Source organism: Macaca nemestrina, chromosome 7, assembly GCF_043159975.1.
Source record: "Macaca nemestrina isolate mMacNem1 chromosome 7, mMacNem.hap1, whole genome shotgun sequence".
Lineage (NCBI taxonomy): Eukaryota > Metazoa > Chordata > Mammalia > Primates > Cercopithecidae > Macaca > Macaca nemestrina.
The window spans coordinates 38,685,205-38,697,256 of record NC_092131.1 but is presented as its reverse complement, the minus strand read 5'-3'; positions in this window follow the sequence as shown (position 1 = coordinate 38,697,256).

Below are 12,052 nucleotides of genomic sequence, written 5' to 3'. Positions count from 1 at the left end.
CTCCCTTCTCAGGCTGCAGCACGCCAAGGTGGAGTTAAGATTCTAGCTACTCAGGCCACCAGGGTATCTATTAAGTCCTGGATAAGAAACAGAATTTTGAGCTTAGTAAGCTACAGGGGGCGAAAAGGAATGAGATTGAAACATGGATAATTTTAAAGGAGGTACATTTATTTGTTTAGTGGGGATGGAGTGGGCTGGGAGCTTGTTCATGAACTGAACTTTAAATTTTGCTCTTTCCTGTACCTAGTTCTGTCATGTATTGGAGGATCAGAGAAAAGTGTGCTGGTGACTGAGGTTCTGGTTCCAGCCACCAGCTGTGTGCCTTTGGACAGATCACTTTTCTGGGCTCCTTTCTGTATCTACAGAGGTTTGAATTAGATGTGCCGTAAGGGCCCTCCTAGCTGTAGCATTCTGTAATCCACCCCACTGTTTCCTTATGTGGCCCTTTCCCTTGAGTACTGTGTACTTTCTGCTTTGTTGCACACTCTCGTCCTACCCCCAGCACTGGGAATGGAGACTACATGGAAAGAAGGGTAATGAGGGAAGCAGGATGCCACACCATGGCCTCATTGGCTAGGGAGAAGCCTGCTCTCTCCATCTGGTGTCAGAATACCTGTCTCACCGGAGATGTGTGGCTCTAGGGAACTCACATTTCCCTGTCGCCCAGTCGACTGAATAATCAGAAAGAGAGAAGGGAAATCTGTATGTTTAACCATATTGCCAGTGCTGTAGGATTTAATAGGAGATAAGTGTAAAAGGGAAATGAGGCAGGTGTGCCAGGTGTTGTAGATGGGAGGATATTGAGTGGGGAAAGACTTTCTCATTTTAAGGGTAAATAAATTAAGATTATATATATATATGTATATACACACATATATGTATATATACATATATAACATACGTATATACACATACATACACATGTATACATATATACACACACATACATACATATATACACATATACACATATATACTCCATTACATATATACACATATATACACACATACATGTATGTATATATGTGTGTATATATGTATGTAATGGAGAATTGAATTGGGTACTTAAAAAAAAAAAAACTTTAAACCAGTAAGTAAAAATACTCTTTCTGTGTTTTGTGTGCAGTGTTGTGACAGCCCAAGAACATTGGAGGCATCCATAGTGTTAACACGTTCTTATCCATCCGTGAGTCCTAAGACATGAAGAACTCACAGGGAGACAGGGAAGCATCTCTGGAGCCTGTCTTGTATAACCCTGACTTGCCTTGGACTTTGTCCTGCTTGCCTTTGCCTTTGCCTGGGCATCAGCTAGACAGACATGTGCAAAATCTAAAGTTTGCATTTTATAAGCTGCTGAAGACATTTATCTCTATATATCCATCCCCTATGACCTGACAGAAAATACAATTTCTAGTCCATCCTTGTGCTTAGTTTCAGTCCCAAAGTGGATTGGCTTTTCATTGTGTAACACAGATTTGTACCAAGTGTGTTCATCATGGAGCTCTTTTCACAATAGTCACCTAGATCTAGACATGAGCCCCTGCTTTCTACCAAATTGGGGTCCTTTTGTTGTTTGTTTCAGAAAAAGTAGGCAGCTAGCCAAACAGGAAGCTCAACTACATTTCTCTGCCCTCTCCTCGATGGACCCTAACTTTATCTAAAATTCTGAAATTTCTCCTTATATCCCATGGAATCAACTAAAGCCCTGTTGGCTGGCTGCATTTCTTAATCAAGATATGTATGTTTGGCCCTGGAGGTTTGGTAAGCCTGAGCTGTTGCACATATGGCTCCCTCTGAGTTCTTGGACACAATGAGCAGGACAAAAGTTGGCTACGAAAAGGAACAGAAGATGACTTAGGTTAGTTTTTCTTTTTTCAATGTTATACAAGTGCAGAGCACTTGGCTGCCATCCCCCTCTCACACCATCAGCAGAGCTTGACCTTGGCCAAGATTTTGCCTCATCCTCTCGGCATTTCAGCAAAGAGTTGCATTTCAGTCATGGAATGCTTAACCAAAAGCACATGCTGTCGTGGTGGTTTCCAAAGAGTAAGTTTTTGCAAAAAGTCCACATAATGTTTCCTCATAACAGCAGCTTTCTCTGAACCACCAACCCAACAAACCTCTTAAGTGGTGAGTTTTTGGCTGCTTTGTCCACAAGGACTGGGATTTTTTTTTTTTTAGCAATACTTTATAAAGTGCAGTATAAGTAACATGATAAAGTACACAACTCTGAAGAACCCAACTCAATGAATTTTGACAAATGCATATATCCGTATAACCACCAGGGGCTGGTAGTGGTAATATTATGTGAAACACCTATTCTAATGATGTACATTTTGGGATTGGAAGGTTGTGCATTCATCTAGCTGAGAAAATTACTATGAAACAGTAAATCCAGATCAAAATGTGATGAAGATCCACCTGCCACAGAGAAAGTATTAATAGAATATAAGGCTAGGGTCTAGGAGAAGTGGCCCAGGAAAGCCATCCATTCAAATTTTGTTTCCTTCCTACTTGAGAGGATTGGGGATGAGAGGTCCACCCTTCCCTGGCTCATAAGCCCATGAGTTGTGTAAAACACTGTTCAATAAGGCAGAATATAAGTGCTCTTATATATTGAGTCCAGGCAGTTTTCCCTTTTGTCACATCTAGTGGATTTGGTTATTGCAAAGCTTCATGTTTGATTTTAATACGTTGATTTTTTAAAATAGGTAAAACGTACACATAGTATGAAATTTTAAAAAAATATATAATGAAAGGAAAATCGCTCCAGTCTTTCCGCCCTCCTTGAAAGCAACCAGTGTTACTATTAATTTGTATCCTTCAGAGAGATTGTATGTATGTGCGGTTTTGTTTTGTGTTTTAATTCCCAGGTTTCTTATTTGGTCGCGAACGAATAATATTCTCCACCCCTTTGTTTCATACTTTAGACTCTAGGGCATTTATACAGAAACGTTTTGGATACTGCAACCTCAGTAGGACTAATTCTTTTTGTTCTGTACCATGAAGTTCATCCTCTGTATCTGTCAGCTGGTTCAAAAGTCCATGTTTCTCACAGGATTGGCCATGGGTTGAGAATCATTGAAGCTGTGTATGTTGGGCCCTCTCTCTCTCTCTCTCTCTCTCTCTCTCTCTCTCTCTCTCTCTCTCTCTCTCTTTCTCTCTCTCTCTCTCTCTCTATATATATATATATATGAAATTTTCCATTAAAAATGTTTTTTTTAAAAAAAACTCAGTCTTCTGTTTGTTTTAAAATAATGCTTAGTTGCAACCTAGAAGCAAACTATAGATTAATCTCTAGACAGAACCCCCTGCCCCACCATCCAAGTCAGACATTCAGAGTTCCCAGTTTGCAAATGTGACCTAGGATGGTTATTCACCTTCACAAGCCATCCTTCTATTTAAACATAGGATTGACTCCCAATTTAGTTTGAAAAGCCAGCTTCTCTGGCAGGTAAAATTTGATTTATACACTAATTCTTTCAAGAATATGAATCTCATGCAGAAGAGGGCTTATATTCTGCCTTCTTGAACAGGTTTTACACAACTCATGGGCTTATGAGCCAGGGAAGGGCGGACCTCTCATCCCCAACCCTCTCAAGTAGGAAGGAAACAAAATTTGCATAGATGGCTTTCCTGGGCCACTTCTCCTAGACCCTAGCCTTATATTTTATTAATACTTTCTCTGTGGCAGGTGGATAAGGAGGCAGATCTTCTCCAAATTAGAACTTCCCGAAGATACACAGTTCAGAGAAAGGAGCGAGGCTCTTGGTGTTTTCCAATTCAAGTCCCGTATAGTTTCCCTAGGGCCATTTTACCCTTGGTGCCCTTTCATGCTCGCTCCTTGGTCTTGCCATAGTCTTAACACCCAAGGCCTCTCAGTCATCATTAAGAATATTCCCACTGGTCAGGGAGTGCCCTTTGAGTGTGCCCTTAAGAGCAGCTATCAGATTTGAGCAGTATCTGCTTTCTGACAAGTTTGAAGACAGGATGAAGGAAGCCATTGAGTCTTTCCCAGTGGAAATGGATACCACAAGCTGCCTTTGGGACTGTGTTCGATATGCGAGGAGTTTAGTGACCTGGCAGCTTGGGTAGGGGTGGAGATGTAAGTGTGGGTCATTCAGGATGGGGCAGGGATCTTCATGGTCTCAGCCATGTCATCCATTCAGGGTCCTGATGCTGGAATCCTTCCCTCAGCCTTTGGCTCCAGCCTTTTCTGGGCAGGGAAACAGAACGAGGCAAAATGCCTGGTGTGTTTTAAATAGATTCTGCTTGTGGCAGCCAATGAATCCAACAGCTTGGAAGGTGAGTGACCCTTCCGAGACTTACGTTGTGCCATTTCTCTTGCCCCTAGCCCCTGGAATACTGACCACCCTGGCCCCTCCTGCTGTCCTCCCCTCCGACCTAAACTCCAGTGATGTTAGCCATCCTCCTGCTGCTCCCTAGATGGACTCTCTTCAGGCTTTTCTGGTTTTAGTATTTATTACACTTTCCACTTGGCTTTTTCTGTCCGCAAAGCTGATTTTCCTCGTGCTATTTGTTCACTCCACCCAGTGCACATCCCCATCTGCTGCTGCTTGTCTGACTCTCATGGCTTCTCAATTATCTTCTTGCCTCCACCTTCCCGTGGCCTGCTAGGGGACAGCCCAGCCCCATCTGGGCCTGTGTGCAGTTGGACAGGCAGGAGAGTCTGCTCATTGCAGTGACAAACATTGGGGCCTGCAATGTGAGGTCAGCAGTCAGTGCTAAATTACAGCCAGGACACCCCAGATTGAGCATAGGCAGCACGTAAAGCCGTTTTCAGAAGAGTATCTTTTAGCAGAGAGAGGACTTCAGAGGACCAATGTGGCCTCTTCCCACCCTATCACGGAGACCACTTACAAGACCTAAGCATCATGATCTCTGGTTTCCCAGTAAGGGGTCATACAAAGGAAGGACATGAATATTTTTTACTTACTAAGGGGAGATTGGCTATGTTGATTCCGGAAAGAGGTAGGGTGTGGGGAAAGTGAATGGAGGGTAGAGGCTCCTACCTCGAACAATCTCGGTTTTGGGGAGAGGGAGAGCTCCAGACTGGGAAGCCGTCATCAGTGATGACGGCTATTTCTTGGCAGTGTGGCAGTGCCATAAGTTGGCCAAACAGGTAATGGGGGAATCAGAAATCTGAGGAGGGGCATAGGGAAGTAGGACACACAAGTGATGGGCCAGCACCCATTCAAGGTTAGAATCAGAAAAGGAAAGTCAGGTGGAGGCTGGATGTCATGAGGGAAAGCTGATGAGGAGCCGGCACTGGGGAGACCAGGGCAGTGGGACCCTGCCAGAGACCCTGCAGCCCAGCTCTGCCACATGGAGGCAAGCAGTTTGGGGATGAGGCGAGGAGCAAAGGGATCTGTGAGGACCCTGTCTCCTACTCATCTCTCGCCCTTTTATTCTTTTTTATGAGCCTGTCCTCATGTTATATTAGTAGTAGAAAACAAAGGCAGTCTGTCTGCCTTTGAAAGGGGGTGGCACAGCCTGGAGAATTTAAGGCTGGATGTATTTCCCCCTTTGCTGAATTCTTAGGCCTCTTTGCCCATCTGGTGCTGGAGCTATGGGGCCGGCCCCTTACTGGAGCACTCTGAATGGAGCCCCTACACAGCTCGACAGCTCAGATAAGTGCCGGTGGCAGGGGTAGCCAGCAGTGGGTGTGCACCCACAGAACCCCTCCAGGCCCACGGGGCAGCCAGGGGAGCAAGGCTGTTGGCCAGCCTGGCTAGAGAGGGGTGTTTGCCTTAGGGAGGGCCTGGTCTGAAGGCAGTTTCCAGTGTGTGAGTCCAGCTCAGTCACTGGGCTCCTCTTCCCCTAGGCACTGAGCTGCAGAGAGACATGTGGTAGAAGAAAGAGGAAGGAAAACTTTTTTCTTGCTGGAAAAAAATTTTAGGTAAAGAGGTAAAAAAATTGAAAAGGCACAAAAGGGTATACAATGAAGGTCTCTCTCCTACTCCTGTTCCCCTCAAATTCCCCTCATCAGAGGCATCCCCACATGTACCAATTTCTTGTACATTCTTCCAATTTCTCCTTTTTTAGTCTGCTGTAATCCAGAAGTTTCCAGATTCTTGATCAAATGGACTATTTTAAGTTGTTGGGGGGTGTGTGTGTGTGTGTGTGTAAGATGTAGGGGGGGAAATCAAATGATAATAAATAAAATTGTATCCTAGTTGATTGCCCATTATTCTTGCTGAGGCAGGGGATGGTTTAAAACATTAAAACAAGTAAATAGAATTCTAAAATGCTAGCACTTGAAAGGACCTTCCAAGTACCTCTCCTCTCCTCTCCCCTCCCCTCGCCTCCCTTCCCGTCCCCTCCCCTCCCCTCCCCTGCCTTCCCCTCCCCTCCCCTCCTCTCCTCTCTTCTTTCTTCTGTTTTTTTTTCCCAAAGCCCTCCCTATAAACATGAGGAAGAGGCCCAGATAAGTGACTTTTTCAGGGTCACCGTGCTAGCTGACAGCACATCAGCTACTAAAGTGGACATTAAAGCAATGTTCCTGGGATTGGTATATATTTTGAAGCTCTCAGCAAGGCTGAAGATATTCATCGATACATTCTGAAATATAATTTCTAAAACCCAGGTTTCCCAACTCCCAATTGTCCCAGTTGCCCAAGAAAATACTGAGTGCTCCATCTTTAGGTAGTGGTCTTTGTAAAGATAAGTGATGATTCAGAGGTGGAAGGAAAGACAAATGATCAGACATGGATTTAGAAATTTCCTCTGGTGGACACAAATAGGAGAAAAGAAATTAGTAATTCCAGGAAAAGCCCGAAGTCAAATTCCAATTGAAAACAGAGCATGCGCACACATGCACCCGCCCGCCCACCCATACACAAGTACTGGCAGAAGACAGAAGATGACTGCCGGCAAAGTCTATTGTCTGTCTATCCTGCTGGGCTCCAGGCTGAGATTCAGGGTCCAGGCAGAGGCTGTGAGAGGCAGCATAGTGCCATCCCTCTGCCAAAAAACCTGCAGCCCTCTGGCTTACTGTCACTGGGCAGGTATTTTCTTGTTGGGCGAAAGGGAGAAATGTCAACTTAGACTAGACAACGAAGAAGACAAGCTGTGCGTGGGGAGGATGTGCCTGGCCATGCCACCATGGAGCTCTGCCACCACTGGCTCCATGAGCACTGACAGACAGCCCCAGCTGTTTCCTACCACCTACCAGGAGGAAACGCCATAAGATTTACATGCTGATAAAATGGCAGGATGATATTTTAAAATCCTCCCTGTTTTGGCATCAGCTCCAGACACTGTGAGCAATTTCAGTGTCCAAGCCAGACTGATGGGCCTTTTGATGACTTCAGAGGGTGGCTTCAGTGAGAAGGGGACATGTAGGACTGTAAACATCGGCTGTAAAAGCCTTCAATTGCTTTGAAATGGTAAATTTCCAGGCAATGTGGATCTGATGTTATATGCCTCCTGCATTAACAGCTTTTTCTTCCCATTCAATTATTTTGACTGGTAAGGGAGTAGAAATTACACTTCAAAATATATCGATGGATATTTTCAGCCTTGCTGAGAGCTTCAAAATATGTACCAATCCCGGGAACATTGCTTTAATTTCTACTTCCCAGTTTCACAAGGAAAATGGAGATATCAATTATAAGCACCATTAGACTGAGGGAAATGCAGGACCAGGACTATGGATCTCTCTTCAAATTCTCTTTGGTCTTGTCACCTGACCTTTTTGATATTGAGCCAAATCTTATTCAAACCCTAGGTCAAGGGGTCCATCCTGATATGTACCAGATGAGATGCCCAATAAAGCAATGAGTATTCCTAAGAGCCTGGGTCCAGGGACTTGAATTAAGGCATTTGACAGAGGCAGAAAAAAATGCCAGTTTTCTGTCTCTCCATCTTCACACGAGGCATCCGGAAGCCCTCATCTCTGACAACATGGCCTTTCTGCCATGCCTAGGTGCTGGGTACATAGGCAGCCACCCAGCAACATATTCGCCCCAGCTGTGTTTCTGGCTTTCTCATCTCTACCTGACTGGCGCCATCTAGTCTCCCTGAGCTCCAGATCTGGATTTATAGATGCCTTCCTGGACCGACCACAGAGAACTCAAGTTCACTGAACACACCTCCCCAATTGGCTCCTCATCCTATATTCCCCATTTCAGTTAATGGTTACATTACACCAAAGCACTAGTCTCCTAAGCAAGAAACTTACATGCTATTCTCAAATCCTTTCTCTCAATCCACCTCCAACGCACCACCAAATCTTACCCTCTTTCTCTTCTGCTTCAGTGTTACTGCTCTCATCTGTACTTCTGTGGAGCTCTATTATATCATCTTGTGATTTTTTTTTTCTTCTGAGGCAGGGTCTTGGTCTGTCACCCAGGCTGGAGTGCAGTGGCATGATCATAGCTCACTGCAACCTCAGACTCCTAGGCTCAAGCTATCCTCCCAACTAACCCTCGTGAATAGCTAAGACTACAGGCATGCACCACCATGCCCAGATAATTTTTAAATTTTTAGTGGAGATGAGAGTTCACTATGTCACCCAGGCTGGTCTCGAACTCCTGGTCTCAAGCATTCCTCCTGCCTTGGCCTCCCAAAGTGCTGGGATTACAGGCACGAGCCACCACACCCGGACTCATCTTGTGATTATCTGTGTTTATTTCCCCATTGTCAATTACTGGACTCTTCAGAGGCTACAACCAGATTCTATTAATTTTTGTATCCCCAGTACCTAGAATTGCCTGGCATGGTAGGTGTTCAAGAAGGAAAGGAAAGGAAGGGAGTGAAAATTCCATGCCAATGGGCAATCAGGCACTGGCTTTACAGTCTGAGTGGGCTATTTGGCATTTTCATGGGACAGAATGGGGAGTAGCAGCAGCTGCCACCCTCAATATTCATTCATTCATTTACTCTGCCTAGATATTTAGTGAGTGCTGCCAAGATGCCCAACACTGTGCTAGAAACTCATGATACATAAAAGGAGGCTGCCAGGCTCTGCTCAGAGGAGCTCCCATTCAGGGGAGAGACAGGCATGTGGCAGGCACTAACCTGGCCTCTTGGGTCATGTAGTCTGATCTGAGGACCTTGGCCACTCAGCTCTGCAGAGGCGACGGAGAAGGGGAAGGGGCTCAGGAGAAGGTAGTGGAGACGGGAAGGTCAGAGAGGCCTTGGAAAGGGCTCTGCCTCTGGGATCAGTTCTGCTGAGGAGTGGTTTTATTTATGTATTTCTCCTTTGTACAAATTCCTTGCTTGTTAATGAAAATCATTTGACACATTTCTAATTAGCCTGCAGCCTCTGCAATGCTATTATTCTCAAATGCAACACCTGGGTTATTTCATGATCCCTAGTAACATTTATGGTTCTTGCAGTTGTCCACCAGAATTGGGGTCATTCCTTCTGCTACTTCTGATAGGACCACAAAGGACTTTCTCTCCCCAGTCATCCTGGGGCAGGAGGGCTTGGCCCTGGCTCCATGACTTGGGGAGGAAGCACTGGCAGGGGACTCACTACACTGGTCCGTCCTGGTCCTAGATGAGTCACCCGCTTTGTCTGTGCTCTAGTCCTGTACTCATTTCTCAAGTGCTTGGCTTAAGAGAGAAGTGCATTTTTCATGAAGCTACCCTGCCTTTTCTCCTCCCTCCCTCTTCCTCTCCCTTCCTTCCATCAACAAATACCTATGATATCGCATTCCAAGGGCTTTAGACAAACAAACAAACAAAAACCAAATACTGCACACTAACAAGCATGTACTATTTGCCACTACTATAAGCACCGGGAAAACAGTGGTAAACAAAATATACAAGAACCCCAGTCCTCTTGGAACACATACTCCAGTGGCAGAAACTAATAACTAATAAACCACGGTTATCAGATAAATAGGAGGAGGAAGATTGACAATAAGAAAGCTGCCAAGTTCCTTTCAAAGAGCTCAGTCCTTTCCTCCATATATAATGGTTTGTAGAAACTCACCTTATAAATATCTTTTCCTTAGAGACGATTGGTGCATTGAGTGCGCTTAGCTGGCAGTGGGCAGCGCATGCTCCACTTTATGCTGGCACCTCCATGGGCATCAGTATCCTCCCCTGTGGAAAGGGGATGATTGCGCCTTCTTCATAGGGTCGTTGTGAGTATTCTGAGATCCTGTGTCAGCACATTGCCTGTTGCATGGTAACATACATTCTGTCCACCATCCCTGCCTTCTTTCCTGCTTAGAGCAGATATGGGCCCGTGAGGGTATCCAGTCAGGTCCCTTCCCTACCTTCTGGGCCCTACTGCTGCAGACAGAGCAAGAGCTTCTGAGCTGGCCCAGCATCTCAAAGGTAATGAATGGGAGGCTGGGGCCCTGCTCTGTGCCTTTCCCCTGCCTTGCCTCCAGCCTGCTCAGCAGAGGCTCTGGAAGAGGCAGCCACCACCCACCGGCAGGACAGTCTATGAATGTTGGACATTAGCCATGGCCAAAGAGGCTCACGTCAGATCTGTTCTTGGCAGCAATAGTGAGCAATCCCTTTCAGGAGGCCCCTTTCACCTCCAGCAGCCAGCAACAGCCTGCGGGAAAGAGCCCCAGGGGACTGGGGTGCTTACTAGGCAGTCAGTGGATTTTATATGACTTTATTTCATCCTATCTTTCCCAACAAAGTTGTGAGGTGAGAGCTGTCAGTGCCCCATTTTGCAGTTGAGGAAACTGAGGTTAAGAATTTGCCTAAGCCACTCTCTTAATTTGTGACAGGATCAGCATTCAAGTTCAGGTTGTCCAGCCCCAGAGCCAGGGCCTTACACTGAGCTGTACCCTTTCCCCCTCGGTTATCCACTCCTCTACAACCCCCACACCAAAGGCACGGAGGCCGAGGCGGAGGCGGAGGCGGAGAGCTCCCTGGGGCATCTGGGAGCCCCAGGGGCTTGTGGAACTTTGCCCAGCTTACCCTGAGTGCTGGCTTTGACAGCTTTAAAACAATGTGCCTAAGAGAAATCCTGTGCCTAAGAGAAATCCTGAAAGGGAGGAAATGCAAGTTCTAAGTGGCACAGTTGGTGGGACCCCCGCTTCCCCCAGGACATCTCGTATCCCTCCTTTTATGGATGAGAAAACGGAGAACTGTGGGCAGGGGAAGTGAGGCTCCTGCATACAGAAATTCAGACCACACTGCAGATTTCCCAGTGGCATCAGAAGCCCTGCACTCATACCCAGACACAAGCGTTGAAAATGGCACGGGACTTAAACTGAGCTTCACCACTTATTTGCTGTAGAATTCCAGGCAAGTTGAGTAGCCTTTGGGCTTCAGTGTCATCGTCTGCAGTTGGGGATATGATCATCCTTAGCTCAGGGTTGTATGGGCTTTAGAGACAGTTTAGGTGAAGTGGTGGCACAGTGACTGGCATCTGGTAGGTACTGAGTAAACTGTAGCTATTATGATGACTCTTGTTTTCAAAGGTCAAAGTACGTGAAGAAACAGTGAATTCCTTAGGTGTTGCTTTGATTCTATGATGCTGCTGGAATCCATTCCTAGTACCAGAAAGGAAACAATACTCATGGTCATTTCTGAGCATTGAAACCTATCCCAGGGAGGGCCAGTTCTGCACCCACTTGGGATTAGAATCTGAAACAAAGACCACAGACTGTGGCCAAGGTGGCAATTCCTGGTCTCTAGCTCTGCCAGAGTGCCTATGGCTTCAGGCACATTACTCCACCTCTGTCTATGTGGAATTCCTGTAAGCCAAATGAGCACGGTAATTACTTACTGTCTTACCCCCACCCCACCCCTGTCATCCCCCAGGGAAGTGCCCAACTAAGGAAGAGCTGTGGTAAAGTCATCTAGAGAGGCTACACTTCACTTCTGTGCAGTCTTTCTGGTGGTGGGGGCCAAGGAAACCTTCTGTCAGGGACAGAACTACCAGGAGTGACCATTTGGGGCAGAAATATAGCATCCTCACCACTGAGCCCTGGGCAGTAAGTGGTGAGATGTGAGAAACCCTGCCACATTCTAGCCCATCCTTCCCCTCCCTCCTTCTCCCCATGGAGCCTTCCTTTTGGAGTCACTAGAAGCCCCATCCGCCTGGTTTCAG